This window comes from Muntiacus reevesi, chromosome 1 (assembly GCF_963930625.1).
Source record: "Muntiacus reevesi chromosome 1, mMunRee1.1, whole genome shotgun sequence".
Taxonomy (NCBI): domain Eukaryota; kingdom Metazoa; phylum Chordata; class Mammalia; order Artiodactyla; family Cervidae; genus Muntiacus; species Muntiacus reevesi.
The window spans coordinates 269,916,796-269,930,268 of record NC_089249.1 but is presented as its reverse complement, the minus strand read 5'-3'; the positions used below and the strand labels follow the sequence as shown (position 1 = coordinate 269,930,268).

The 13,473-nt window shown below is 38.4% G+C and overlaps 1 protein-coding gene across 7 annotated transcripts in view; it reads left to right on the top strand.

The window, feature by feature from the left end:
- KIAA0825 (KIAA0825 ortholog) overlaps nt 1-13,473 on the top strand; it is a 410,996-nt gene that overhangs the window by 25,785 nt on the left and 371,738 nt on the right. For all 7 annotated transcript variants that reach the window (XM_065936747.1, XM_065936741.1, XM_065936733.1 and 4 more), the window contains exon 2: nt 9,958-10,104. The gene's annotated coding sequence lies outside the window, so the exon portion shown is untranslated. The remainder of the gene's footprint in view (nt 1-9,957; nt 10,105-13,473) is intronic.

Below are 13,473 nucleotides of genomic sequence, written 5' to 3'. Positions count from 1 at the left end.
GCTCCTCTGTCCATGGGATTCTCCCGCAAGAATACTGGAGTGGATTGCCATGCTCTCCTCCAGGGGATCTTCCCTACCCAGGCATTGAATCCACGGCTCCTGTGGCTCCTGCTTTGCAGGCTGATTCTTTACTGCTGAGCCACCAGGGAAGCCCTTTAGGTGCATATATATTTGCGACTATAGTATCTTTCTAATGTATTGACCCTTTTCTATCCATTTTTCTCAAATACTATTTCTTGAAGCTTATTTTGTCTAATTTTAGTAATTCCAACTCATGCTTACTGTTTCCATGACTTATCTTTTCCATCTCTTAACTTTTAATTTATTTATTGTCTTTGAGTGAAAAATATGTCTGTTATAGATGATACATAGTCGCATCTTCCTTTTTTATCTAGTCTAACAATTTCTGCCTTTTAATGGAAGTGTTTAGACCTTTTATATTTAGTGTACTTGTGGATGTGATCAGTTTACATATTCCATCTTACTTTGTCTTATGTAACTCGTCTTTCTTATTTCTTTGCTCTACCTTGGTTGCCTTATTTTATATTAGATTCATATTTTTAATATAGTCACATTTTAATTTCTAGTGAAACTTTGCCTTTTAAAAAGTTATTTTCTTAATGCTTGCACTAGAGAATATAATCTGCATCTTAATTTACCAGAACAAGCCTAAGCAGTTAATATCAACTAAATTTTCATAAAATAGAGAAATGTTGTTCCATCATAGTTTTATTCCTATTTCCTGTTTCTATTATTATCATGTGTATTACATCTCTACATGTTTTAAAATAAATGATACATTATTATAGTTATTGCTTTATGCAAGTTATGTCTTTTAAAGAGTTCAATTAAAAGAAATAAGGTTACATTTTAGAGAGTCTTTATATTAGCCCACATTTTGCCATTTCTGGAACTCTGTTTATTACTCTAGATTTAGGTTATCATCTGATGTCAATTCCTTTCAGCTTGAAGGATTTCCCTTAATATTTTCTTAGACAGCTCTATTAGCAACACATTCTTAGTCTTTATTTTATCTTCAGTTTTAAAGTGATGGCTCTATTTTGCCTTCAATTTAAAGGTAATTATTCTCAATATAGTATACTTAGTGGACAGTTTTTTCTTTCAGCATTTTGAATTTCTCATTTCACTGACTTCTGGTCTCCATTGTTTCATTGATGCTCACATATATGTGAGCATTTACTTTTCTCTTGCTGCTTTAAAGATTTTCTGTTTATCTTTGTCTGTCAATGGTTTGATTATGTCTGAATATCCATCTCTTTGCATTTGTCCTGCATGGGATCTGTTGAGCCTTTGATGAGTACATGAATTTTTTTTTACAGATTCGGTATATTTTTTATCCTTTATTTCTTCATATATATTTTTTCTATCCCTTTTTCTGTCTCCATTTTTTTCTGAGATACTCATTACATGCTTTTTGATATGGGTATGATTATCCAAAGTGTCTGAGTCTTTGCTCATTCTTTAAGAACTATTTTTTCTCTTTGTTCTTCAGATTATATTATTTATATGCATCTTTTTTAAGTTCATATTGGAATGTGAAGTCAAGTTGGCATTAGGAAACATCACTACGAACAAAGTTAGTGAAGGTGATGGAGTTCTAACTGAGCTATTTCAAATCCTAAATGATGATGCTATGAAAGTGCTGCACTCAATATGCCAGCAAATTTGGAAAACTCAGCCATGACCATAGGACTGGAAAAGGTCAATTTTCATTGCAATCTCAAAGAAAGGCAGTGCCAAAGAATGTTCAAACTACTGCACAATTGCACTCATCTCACATGCTAGCAAAGTTATCCTCAAAATTCTCCAAGCCAGGCTTCAACAGTATGTGAACTGTGAACTTCCAGATGTTCAAGTTGGATTTAGAAAAGGCAGAGGAACCAGAGATCACATTGCCAACATCCTTTGGGTCATCGTAAAAGCAAGAGAGTTCCAGAAAAACATGTACTTCTGCTTTATTGACTACACCAAAGCCTTTGACTGTGTGGATCACCACAAACTGTAGAAAATTCTTAAAGAGGTGGGAATACCGGACCACCTGACCTGCCTCCTGAGAAATCTGTATGCAGGTCAAGAGGCAACAGTTAGAACCGGACATGGAACAACAAACTGATTCCAAATCAGGAAAGGAGTACATTAAGGCTGTATATTGTCACCCTGCTTATTTAACTTATATGCAGAGTACATCATGAGAGATGGTTGACTGGATGAAGCACAAGCTAGAATCAGTATTGCCTGGAGAAACATCAATAACCTCAGATACAGAGATGATACCACCCTTATGGCAGAAAGCGAAGAAGATCTAAAGAGCCTCTTGATGAAAGTGAAAGAGGAGAGTGAAAAAGTTGGCTTAAACTCAACATTCAAAAAACGAAGATCATGAGATCCAGTCCCATCACTTGGTAAATAGATGGGGAAACAATGGAAGCAGTGAGAGACTTTCTTTTCTTTTCTTTTTTTTTTTTTATTAGTTGGAGGCTAATTACTTCACAACATTTCAGTGGGTTTTGTCATACATTGATATGAATCAGCCACAGAGTTACACGCATTCCCCATCCCGATCCCCCCTCCCACCTCCCTCTCCACCCGATTCCTCTGGGTCTTCCCAGTGCACCAGGCCCGAGCACTTGTCTCATGCATCCCACATGGGCTGGTGATCTGTTTCACTATAGATAATATACATGCTGTTCTTTTGAAACATCCCACCCTCACCTTCTCCCACAGAGTTCAAACGTCTGTTCTGTACTTCTGTGTCTCTTTTTCTTTTTTGCATATAGGGTTATCGTTACCATCTATCTAAATTCCGTATATATGTGTTAGTATGCTGTAATGTTCTTTATCTTTCTGGCTTACTTCACTCTGTATAATGGGCTCCAGTTTCATCCATCTCATTAGAACTGATTCAAATGAATTCTTTTTAACGGCTGAGTAATATTCCATGGTGTATATGTACCACAGCTTCCTTATCCATCCGTCATCCATGCCCAGATGGGCATCTAGGTTGCTTCCATGTCCTGGCTATTATAAACAGTGCTGCGATGAACATTGGGGTGCACGTGTCTCTTTCAGATCTAGTTTCCTCAGTGTGTATGCCCAGGAGTGGGATTGCTGTGGTCATATGGCAGTTCTATTTCCAGTTTTTTAAGAAATCTCCACACTGTTTTCCATAGTGACTGTACTAGTTTGCATTCCCACCAACAGTGTAAGAGGGTTCCCTTTTCTCCACACCCTCTCCAGCATTTATTGCTTGTAGACTTTTGGATAGCAGCCATCCTGACTGGCGTGTAATGGTACCTCATTGTGGTTTTGATTTGCATTTCTCTGATAATGAGTGATGTGGAGCATCTTTTCATGTGTTTGTTAGCCATCTGTATGTCTTCTTTGGAGAAATGTCTGTTTAGTTCTTTGGCCCATTTTTTGATTGGGTCATTTATTTTTCTGGAATTGAGCTTCAGGAGTTGCTTGTATATTTTTGAGATTAATCCTTTGTCTGTTTCCTCATTTGCTATTATTTTCTCCCAATCTGAGGGCTGTCTTTTCACCTTACTTATAGTTTCTTTTGCTGTGCAAAAGCTTTTAAGTTTCATTAGGTCCCATTTGTTTATTTTTGCTTTTATTTCCAATATTCTGGGAGGTGGGTCATAGAGGATCTTGCTGTGATTTATGTCGGAGAGTGTTTTGCCTATGTTCTCCTTTAGGAGTTTTATAGTTTCTGGGACAAAGATGCCACAAAAAAAGAAAACTACAGGCCAATATCACTAATGAACATAGATGCAAAAATCCTTAACAAAATTCTAGCAAACAGAATCCAACAACATATTAAAAAAATCATACACCATGACCAAGTGGGCTTTATCCCAGGAATGCAAGGATTCTTTAATATCCGCAAATCAATCAATGTAATACGCCACATTAACAAATTGAAAGATAAAAACCATATGATTATCTCAATAGGTGCAGAGAAAGCCTTTGACAAAATTCAAGACTCATTTATGATTAAAACTCTCCAGAAAGCAGGCATAGAAGGAACATGCCTCAACATAATAAAAGCTATATATGACAAACCCACAGCAAGCATCACCCTCAATGGTGAAAAATTGAAAGCATTTCCCCTGAAATCAGAAACAAGACAAGGGTGCCCACTCTCACCACTACTATTCAACATAGTGTTGGAAGTTTTGGCCACAGCAATCAGAGCAGAAAAAGAAGTAAAAGGAATCCAGATAGGAAAAGAAGTGAACCTCTCGCTGTTTGCAGATGACATGATCCTCTACATAGAAATCCCTAAAGACTCTACCAGAAAATTACTAGAGCTAATCAATGAATATAGTAAAGTTGCAGGATATAAAATTAACACACAGAAATCCCTTGCATTCCTGTATACTAACAATGAAAAAACAGAAAGAGAAATTAAGGAAACAATACCATTCACCATTTCAACAAAAAGAATAAAATACTTAGGAGTATATCTACCTAAAGAAACAAAAGACTGATGAGAGACTTTATTTTCTTGGGCTCCAGAATCACTGCAAGATGGTGACTGCAGCCGTGAAATTAAAAGATGCTGGCTCCTTAGAAGAAAAGCTATGGCCCACCTAGACAGCATATTAAAAAGCAGAGACATTACTTTGCTATCAAAGGCCTGTCTGTTCAAAGCTATGGTTTTTCCAGTAGTCACATATGGATGTGAGAGTTTGACCATAAAGAAAGCTGAGCGCTGAAGAATTGATGCTTTTGGACTGTGGTGTTGGAGAAGACTCTTGAGAGTCCCTAGGTCTGCATGGCGATCCAACCAGTCCATCCTAAAGGAGATCAGTCCTGTGTTTTCTTTGGAAGGACTAAAGCTGAAGCTGAAACTCCAATACTTTGGCCACCTGATGTGAAGAACTGAGTTGCTGGGAAAGATTGAGATTAGGAGAAATAGACAACAGAGGATGAGATGGTTGGATAGCATCACCAACTCTATGGACATGAGTTTGAGCAGGCTCCAGGAGTTGGTCATGGACAGGGAGGCCTGGCGTGCTGTGGTGCTGTAGTCCATGGGATCACAAAGAGTCAGACACAACTGAGCAACTGGCTGAACTGATTTTAATTCCCTGGTCTTCCTTGGTAGCTCAGCTGGTAAAGAATCTGCCTGAAATTCAGGAGACCCAGGTTCGATTCCTAGGCCAGGAAGATCCCCTGGTGAAGGGATAGACTACCCAGTCCAGTATTCTTGGGCTTCCCTGGTGGCTCAGACAATAAAGAATCCTACTGCCGTACAGGTGACCTGGGTTTGATCCCTGTATTCAGATGATCCCCTGCAGGAGGGCATGTCAACCCACTCCAGTATTCTTGCCTAGAGAGTCCCCATGGACAGAGGAGCCTGGCAGGCTACAGCCCATTTGCTCGCAGAGTTGGATATGACTGAGTGACTAGCACAGCACTCTTAAATTTATTAATTCTTCAGGTCATCTTGAATGTGTTGTCAGGTTCGTAAAGTGAATTTTCACTTCATATACTTTTCAAGTCTAAAATGTCCATTTAGTTGTTTTCCAACATTTTTCTCATTATTGAGAATCTCTCTCTTTTTTTATTCATCATTGCCTTACTTTTATTTTATTTCTTAAGTATGGTCACCTTTGGTTCATTTAATGTATTTATAATTCTGTTTTAAAGACTGTGTTTAAATTCAATATCTAGAGATACCCAGTTTCTATTGGCCACTTTTTCCCTCCTTGTATATCTCGTACTATCTTGTTGGAAAGTAGATATTTTAGATCATATATTGTGGCAAGTCTGGATTCTGATTTTTTTTTTTCTCCCTGTTACTGCTTTATTTGCTTGTTTTTTTTTTTTTAAGTAATTTGCCTAAATTAAATCAGTGACATCTATTTCTCTTGTGACAGTTAGCCACTTATTTACTTTTTCTTTATTTCTTTTTGAGATTCTTGTTATTAATTTTACATTTGGTTTCCTGGGACTTCCCTCGCTTTCTCTCTTTGAAGCTTGATAAGCTGATGGTCAGACAGTGAATGTGCCTAAACACTTCAAGTCATCTTGAAGTGTTATCTGTCATAAGTTGTCTGTCATCTGCTCATGAATCTCTGTATTGATAGAGGAATTTATTTAAAAGTTATATTGTTTTTTTATATTGTTTTCTCCTGAACTTTTTCACATTTCCTCTGTGCTGTGATTGTTCAGCCTCAGCAATGTGTGGGTAGTTTTGTTCCTCTCAGGCCTCCTTTGGACATCCTCTTAGGCATAGCCAAGAATGCGCTTGCCCCAAGAGTGAACGTAACTTGGATTAATAGAGCTGTTGCTTCTCTGTTCTTGCTCCCTCTTGTAAGGCCATCACTTCCAGTGAAACGCTGCAGAAGGCTTGCATCACCCACCACTCAAGTTCCACCGAGCCCCCTTTGACCACTGCAAAGTTGTTTCTGGTTCTGGTGATCTTGCCCACTCTGGAAGAACCTCTATGCTCACTGAATTCTGGTTGATATCGATGAGAGCACCTCTGGGCCTGACTACCACAGGGTCCTAGTTTTCTTAACTAAAAATGAATAGTTTTTCAAATATCAATACTTCTCAAATTATTATCTTTCTTTGGTCTATTTATGGGTGCCTGGGTGACTAAAATGGTTGTATTTGTCAATTTTGTCTAGCTCTATAGTTTGACTTATCTCCATATTCTTTTGGGGCAAATTTTTGTTTTATGTTGGTTTCAGATGTGAACACAAAGCAAAACGATTTTCTTCAAATGCCCAATGGTCCTTGGCTATGCATTCGTATTACAAATAAGCAAGTCAAAAAGCTGCCTAGAAACTACATTTGGATGGCACCAATTTGATGGTACAGTTTGCTTTAGAATGCTGCTGCTGCTGCTAAGTCTCTTCAGTCGTGTCCGACTCTGTGCGACCCCACAGATGGCAGCCCACCAGGTTCCCCTGTCCCTGGGATTCTCGAGGCAAGAACACTGGGGTGGGTTGCCATTTCCTTCTCCAAAGCATGAAAGTGTAAAGTGAAAGTGAAGTCGCTCAGTCGTGTCCTACTCTTCGGGAGTCTGCAGCCTACCTGGCTCCTCCGTCCATGGGATTTTCCAGGTAAGAGTACTGGAAAAGAGAGGGGTGCCATTGTCTTCTCCATGCTTTAGAGTGAGTAGGTGGGTAACCATGATTATGCTGGAAGTCTGCTGAAGCCAGACGAGGCAGACCTTTCTTTGGGGGCACCCCTGCTACCTTCCCTGGTACTCTGCTTTATATATAGTAGTGTGTGTATGTTAATCCCAGACTCCTAATTTATTCCTCCCCCACCTCAACCTTTCACCTTTGGGAGCTGTAGATTTGTTTTCAAATTCTGTGAGTCTGTTTCTGTTTTTGTGCATAAGTTCACTTGTAGCATTTTTTTGGATTCCACATGTAAGTGATATGATTATTTTTCTTTGACTTAATATGATAATCTCTAGGTTCATCCATGTTGCTGCAAATGGCATTATTTCATTCTTTTTATGGCCGAGTAATATTCCATTGTATATACGTACCGCATCTTCTTGGGTCCTGCTCTCCTCTGTTCTTTTCAGGATTTTCTGTGTGTTCAGTCACTCAGTCATTTCCTTTGTGACCCAATGGGCTGCAGCACGCCAAGCTTCCCTCTCCTTCACAATCTTCTGGAGTTTGCTCAGACTCATGTCCATTGAATCAGTGATACCATTGTGCATTGCCATATTTCTTCATAGTTGTTTTTTTAGTGGATTATGAACCCATTTTTAGAGAACAGTTTTTTTTTTTTTTTAAACTGTAGTGGTTATTATTGTTTTAGTTACTGCCTCTTTTTACTTCTTTACCTGATTCTGTATCCCACATTTACCTTTGGGTTTACATTTTCTTTTACCTATGTACATTTACATTTTATCAGGTCAGCAATATTACCAAAGTTGACAGTTTGTAGAAAAGTAAATCTTCATTTTTTTCCGTTGATCAAGCTGTTGAAAGTTATCATTGAAGGATAATTCACTCTGCAGGCTGACATTGTCATCAAGAAAGCAATTTCAGTTATTTATGGTTTTCCATGAAATCTTGTGATTTCAGATATGGAGTGTAGGTAATGTGTTGTATCTCTATGATGGCTCCCTAGAGTTGGCATCTCCCCTTAGTTCTTAAGGCAAACTGAACCATGTCTCTCGTTATAATTCCTCTATTTTCTCTTTTGCTCAAATTTAGTTCCTAGACTGGCCAAGTTGCCCATGAGGGTTTTTGTCTGTTTCTGATGAAGTATTAGCTGGATATCAGCTTGGGATAATAGATGTTAGTAACATTTAAGCACTTGTATTTCAGATACCAGGGAAAGGCAAGAAGTATGAGAACAATCAATAAATATTGAGAGAAACATCTGGAACCTTCTTTGTATTAGTTTTATAGTTGACCTTGGGCTTTCCTGGTGGCTCAGACGGTAAAGCGTCTGTCTGCAATGCTGGAGACCCAGGTTCAATCCCTGGGTCGGGAAGATCCCCTGGAGAAGGCAATGGCAACCCACTCCAGTATTCTTGCCTGGAGAATTCCATGGACAGAGGAGCCTGGTAGGCTACAGTCCATGGGGTCGCAAAGAGTCGGACACAACTGAGTGACTTTACTTTACTTCAGGCTTAATGAAGAGATCATTTTGGCTGATCACAAATCATCAAATAGCTTTTTCTATTAAATAATATACTTATTGTTTGACTTTTCCTTTTAAGAAGGCAAGATAAATAAGTATAGATTTTGGAATGTTCATGATATCAAGCTTCAGTAAAATGTAATGAGTTTTACAAATATCCTGGGTAAACATACCAATGTACAAAATTATACAAATATAAACATATATAAACAAAACTTGAAAAAACCCTTGTGAAGAGAGATTATTTATACTAACACTCAAAATATGATGTTCCTGGGGATATATCTAACATAGCAAGAGATGTGCAAAACTCCCATGAGGAAACTAGTAAAGCATTATTTTGTACAGTAGGACCTCAATAAATGGAATGATATGTAATACACATGGCTTTGGGAAACAAGATTTTATAGGTGCCCAATTTGATCAATTCAATCAAACTTATGTGTATATCTGAGGGGAGGAGAGAATACTTGACAAATGATTTTGAAATTATATAGAGAGACAGAGGGCCAAAAAACAAGAATAACTGCAGTGTATTTTGGTGCAGGCAAAGTCAGATAGATTGGTAGAACCTCACTAGTGAATGTTTAGACTACAGACTCACCTCTTTGGTGACTTTATGTGGGAGGTTATTAGAAACACAGAATCTCAGGTCCTGACCCCAGATCAACTGAGTCAGAATCTACTTTATCGAGATAACCTAGAAGAGTGGGGAAATGATTTTTTTTTTAAATTTTAATTTTTAAATTTATTTTGTAGTATTTTGGCCTCACTATGTGGCATGTGGAATCTTAGTTTCCTGACCAGGAATCAAACCCAAGCCCACTTGGAAACTTGGAATCTTACTTTTCTATTGGAAACTTGGAATCTTAACCAGTGGAACTCCAGGGATGTCCCAAATATGGTTTTAAGAAACAGTTCTGGGGCAACTGGTAATTAAAAAAGAAAGCTCTAATTGTATTGAAAGGTATTGCTTGATTCATATGGTGCAGCCATCCCTTACTGTCTATGATCTATGTTTTATTTACGAACATTTGAAAACTCAATGCTAATAAAAGGGATACTTTGTGCATATTTTTAAGGTGCATCTGTTATCCATGTGCCAATAATCTAGGAGTCATCTTGTTAATAAGCTTTTTTAAGGTGCCCCAACTTCAGGATGTCTTTATGTGTTTCTAGCATCTCTTGGATCAAGTCTGTATATCCTACCATAATGATAGTATTGTTACTGCCAATGTAGATCACTCATGTTGTGACTGTGCCTCCTCCATGTGGGTGATAAAGCTATATCTAATTATTTTATAGGTGTGCTTTGTATATTTTGGAAAAAAGCTGCTGAAGACACTGACGAAAAGGCAGCTCTTCTACTGACACCTCAGAAGGAAATAAGTTACCACCTACGTTAGGATTAGAAGACCAGCTCATTCTTAGAATCTTCTGAAACAAAATTAGGTAAGAAATGCTTTTCATCATACTTTAAATGATTTGTCCTCCATCTTCCCAGTTTGCTTGAAAGCTTCTATAATTCTATTCCTTTGGCCTCTAAGAGAAATGCAGTTAGCATTTTCCTTTAGGAAGGCAGCATGCCAGCCAGCTGTCAGCTTTATGATGTACCTGATCTCCGATGTCAGGGGAAGCACAATTCAATTTTAAAGTAAGTCTTCTGCACAATACTGCAGCAGGGCTGCCAGCATCTCTCTTTATGTTCCTTTCTTTGAAATTCTTCCTGTTCCTCAAACAGTATAGTTTTATTTTTAAATCCTTTGTGTAAGATGAAACTACCACTAGCTGACTTTCCTTGTCCTTAGCTAAAAATCAATGAATTGACTGAAATTATCTGTAAATCCTTCTGCCACCCTTTCTCATTTCTAGAAAATAAAGTACCGCTGCTTGTTTAACTTATGACTTGTCTAAACATGTTGAAAGCATTGACTATAAGGCATAACACTCAGACTCTGAAAGAGAGAACTGTGACAAGTTCAGTCAAAAGGGAAGAGAGGAATAATTTATAAAAGGTGCTGCAGATAATGATGCCAGCTAGTTATTTTAAAATGCATCCATCTCACCTTTTAATGAATTAGATTTGTCAACAGGAAATGTTTTATGCACCACTTCTAATAAAAGTGGCATGCTAGGAATGCAGTGCTTTGAGGTTGGCTGCTTCAAAGCTTCAGAGTATCTTCAATTCAAAGATATTTTTTAAATAATAGATATTAAAAGTATATTTAAATAATATTAAGGTTGTGACACAAACACCAAATGACAAAATTCAGGAGTTTCAAAGCAGAGTCTGACATGCCATCACTTTCTCACATAGTAACTGTTTTTTAAATTAGGAGTGTAACAGACTGATTTGGGGATTGTGTGTCAGTTTAACTTTAGATTCTCTTGTTGTTTTCACTGGTGTCACAACCTTAATGTCAGCTTTTCAAATAGGTTTCTACATTTCCTTTGGTTCGGGGTCATTAAAAAATGCATATGATGAATCTGAGAGGCATAAATAGGTCACACTGAAGTGAAATTCCTTGCCTCTCTGGTATTGAGATACAGCTATTACCTGCCTTGTAAGTGGAAAAAGTTAGCTCAGGCATTTTGGTAAATTTCAGTTTTTCAAGATTTTGGTTCAGACCATTGTAAACCCAAATGACAAAACATGACGTTGGTATGATTGTGTTCTTGTTCCTCTAATCCAAACCACCCAGTTTTGTTGATTATCATCTGTAGATATTAAGAATCATAATTCCCACAGGTGATTGTTTTTTCACTTAAAATACAAGTTAATCCTGACAATTATTTCAATAGAAGTATCCTTATTCGTATAATTAAGTATAGGTAACTCTACCTTAAATTTTTCCGTATGCCAGCCTTTTATATAAACACTTTAATGCAGATTTTGGGGTAAATGTGATTTTTTTTTTAAGGTTAACACTTGTTTAAAAAGCAAATATAAAGTAAAAATCTGTTGCATTGTGTTGAATGTTAAAAAAAAATTCTCGTACCAAATTGGACATTCAAGGAGGAGCATGGAGCCTACCTTACTCCATTCTGTAGGGAGAGAGAGAAGGGAAAGAGGAGAGAAAAATAATTCTACCATTTCCTTGATTCTCATATGTCATGATCTCACTGGGCAGGTCATATGCTGAATATGGTTTTAATTTAGAAAAATAAACATCAGAATCTGTCTCACAGTTGTCTTTTTCATCACCCATGTTAGAGAAATGAAAAGTGGAAAGAGAGGCAAATTATTTATTGATCTTTTCTGGCTGACTCAAATATACTGGCCAATCCCAAATATGACTTCATAGTTCATATCTGCACCTTCACTGACTCTCCAGCTTTTACCGTTCCTCAGTTCAGTTCAGTTCCATCCCTCAGTTGTGGTCTGACTCTTTGTGATCCCATGGACTGCAGCACGCCAGGCCTCCCTGTCCATCACCAACTCCCGGAGCTTACTCAAACTCATGTCCATCATGTTGGTGATGCCATCCAGCCATCTCATCCTCTGTCGTCCCCTTCTCCTCCTGCCCCCAATCCCTCACAGCATCAGGGTCTTTTCCAATGAGTCAACTCTTCGCATGAGGTGGCCAAAGTATTGGAGTTTCAGCTTCAGCATCAGTCCTTCCAATGAATATTCAGGACTGACTTCCTTTAGGATGGACTGGTTGGATCTCCTTGCAGTCCAAGGGATCCTCAAGAGCCTTCTCCAACACCACAGTTCAAAAGCATCAATTCTTTGGTGCTCAGCTTTCTTTATAGTCCAACTCTCACACCCATCTATGCTGCTGCTGCTGCTAAGTCGCTTCAGTCGTGTCCGACTCTGTGTGACCCCATAGATGGCAGCCCACCAGGCTCCCCCATCCCTGGGATTCTCCAGGCAAGAACACTGGAGTGGGTTGCCATTTCCTTCTCCAATGCATGAAAGTGAAAAGTGAAAGTGAAGTCGCTCAGTTGTGTCCGACTCTTAGCGACCCTATGGACTACAGCCTACCAGGCTTCTCCGTCCATGGGATTTTCCAGGCAAGAGTACTGGAGTGGGGTGCCGTTGCCTTCTCCCATCCATACATGACTACTGGAAAAAGCAAAGCTTTGACTTGATGGACCCTTGTTGCTAAAGTAATGTCTCTGCTTTTTAACTTGCTGTCTAGGTTGGTCATAGCTTTTCTTCCAAGGAGCAAGTGTCTTTTAATTTCATGGCTGCAGTCATCATCTGCAGTGATTTTGGAGCCCCAAAATATAAAGTCTCTCATTGTTTCCCCATCTATTTGCCGTGAAGTGATGGAACCAGATGCCATGATCTTATTTTTGAATGTTGAGCTTTAAGTCAACTTTTTCACCCTCTTCTTTCACTTTCATCAAGAGGCGCTTTAGTTCTCCACTTTCTGTCATAAGGGTGGTGTCATCTGCATATCTGATGATGTTGATATTTCTTCTGGCAATCTTGATTCCAGCTTGTGCTTCCTTCAGCACAGCATTTCACATGATGTACTCTGCATATCAGTTAAATAAGCAGGGTGACAATATTCAGCCTTGACATACTCCTTTCCCAATTTGGAACTAGCCTATTGTTATGTGTCCAGTTCTAACTGTTGCTTCTTGACCTGCATGCAGATTTTTCAGGAGGCAGGTCAGTTGGTCTGATATTCCCACCTCTTTAAGAATTTTCCACAGTTTGTTGTGATTGACACAGTCAAAGGCTTTGGCATAGTCAATAAAGCAGAAATAGATGTTTTCCTGGAACTCTCTTGCTTTTTCAATGATCCAACAGATGTTGGCAATTTGATCTCTGGTTCCTCTGCCTTTTCTAAAACCAGCTTGAACATC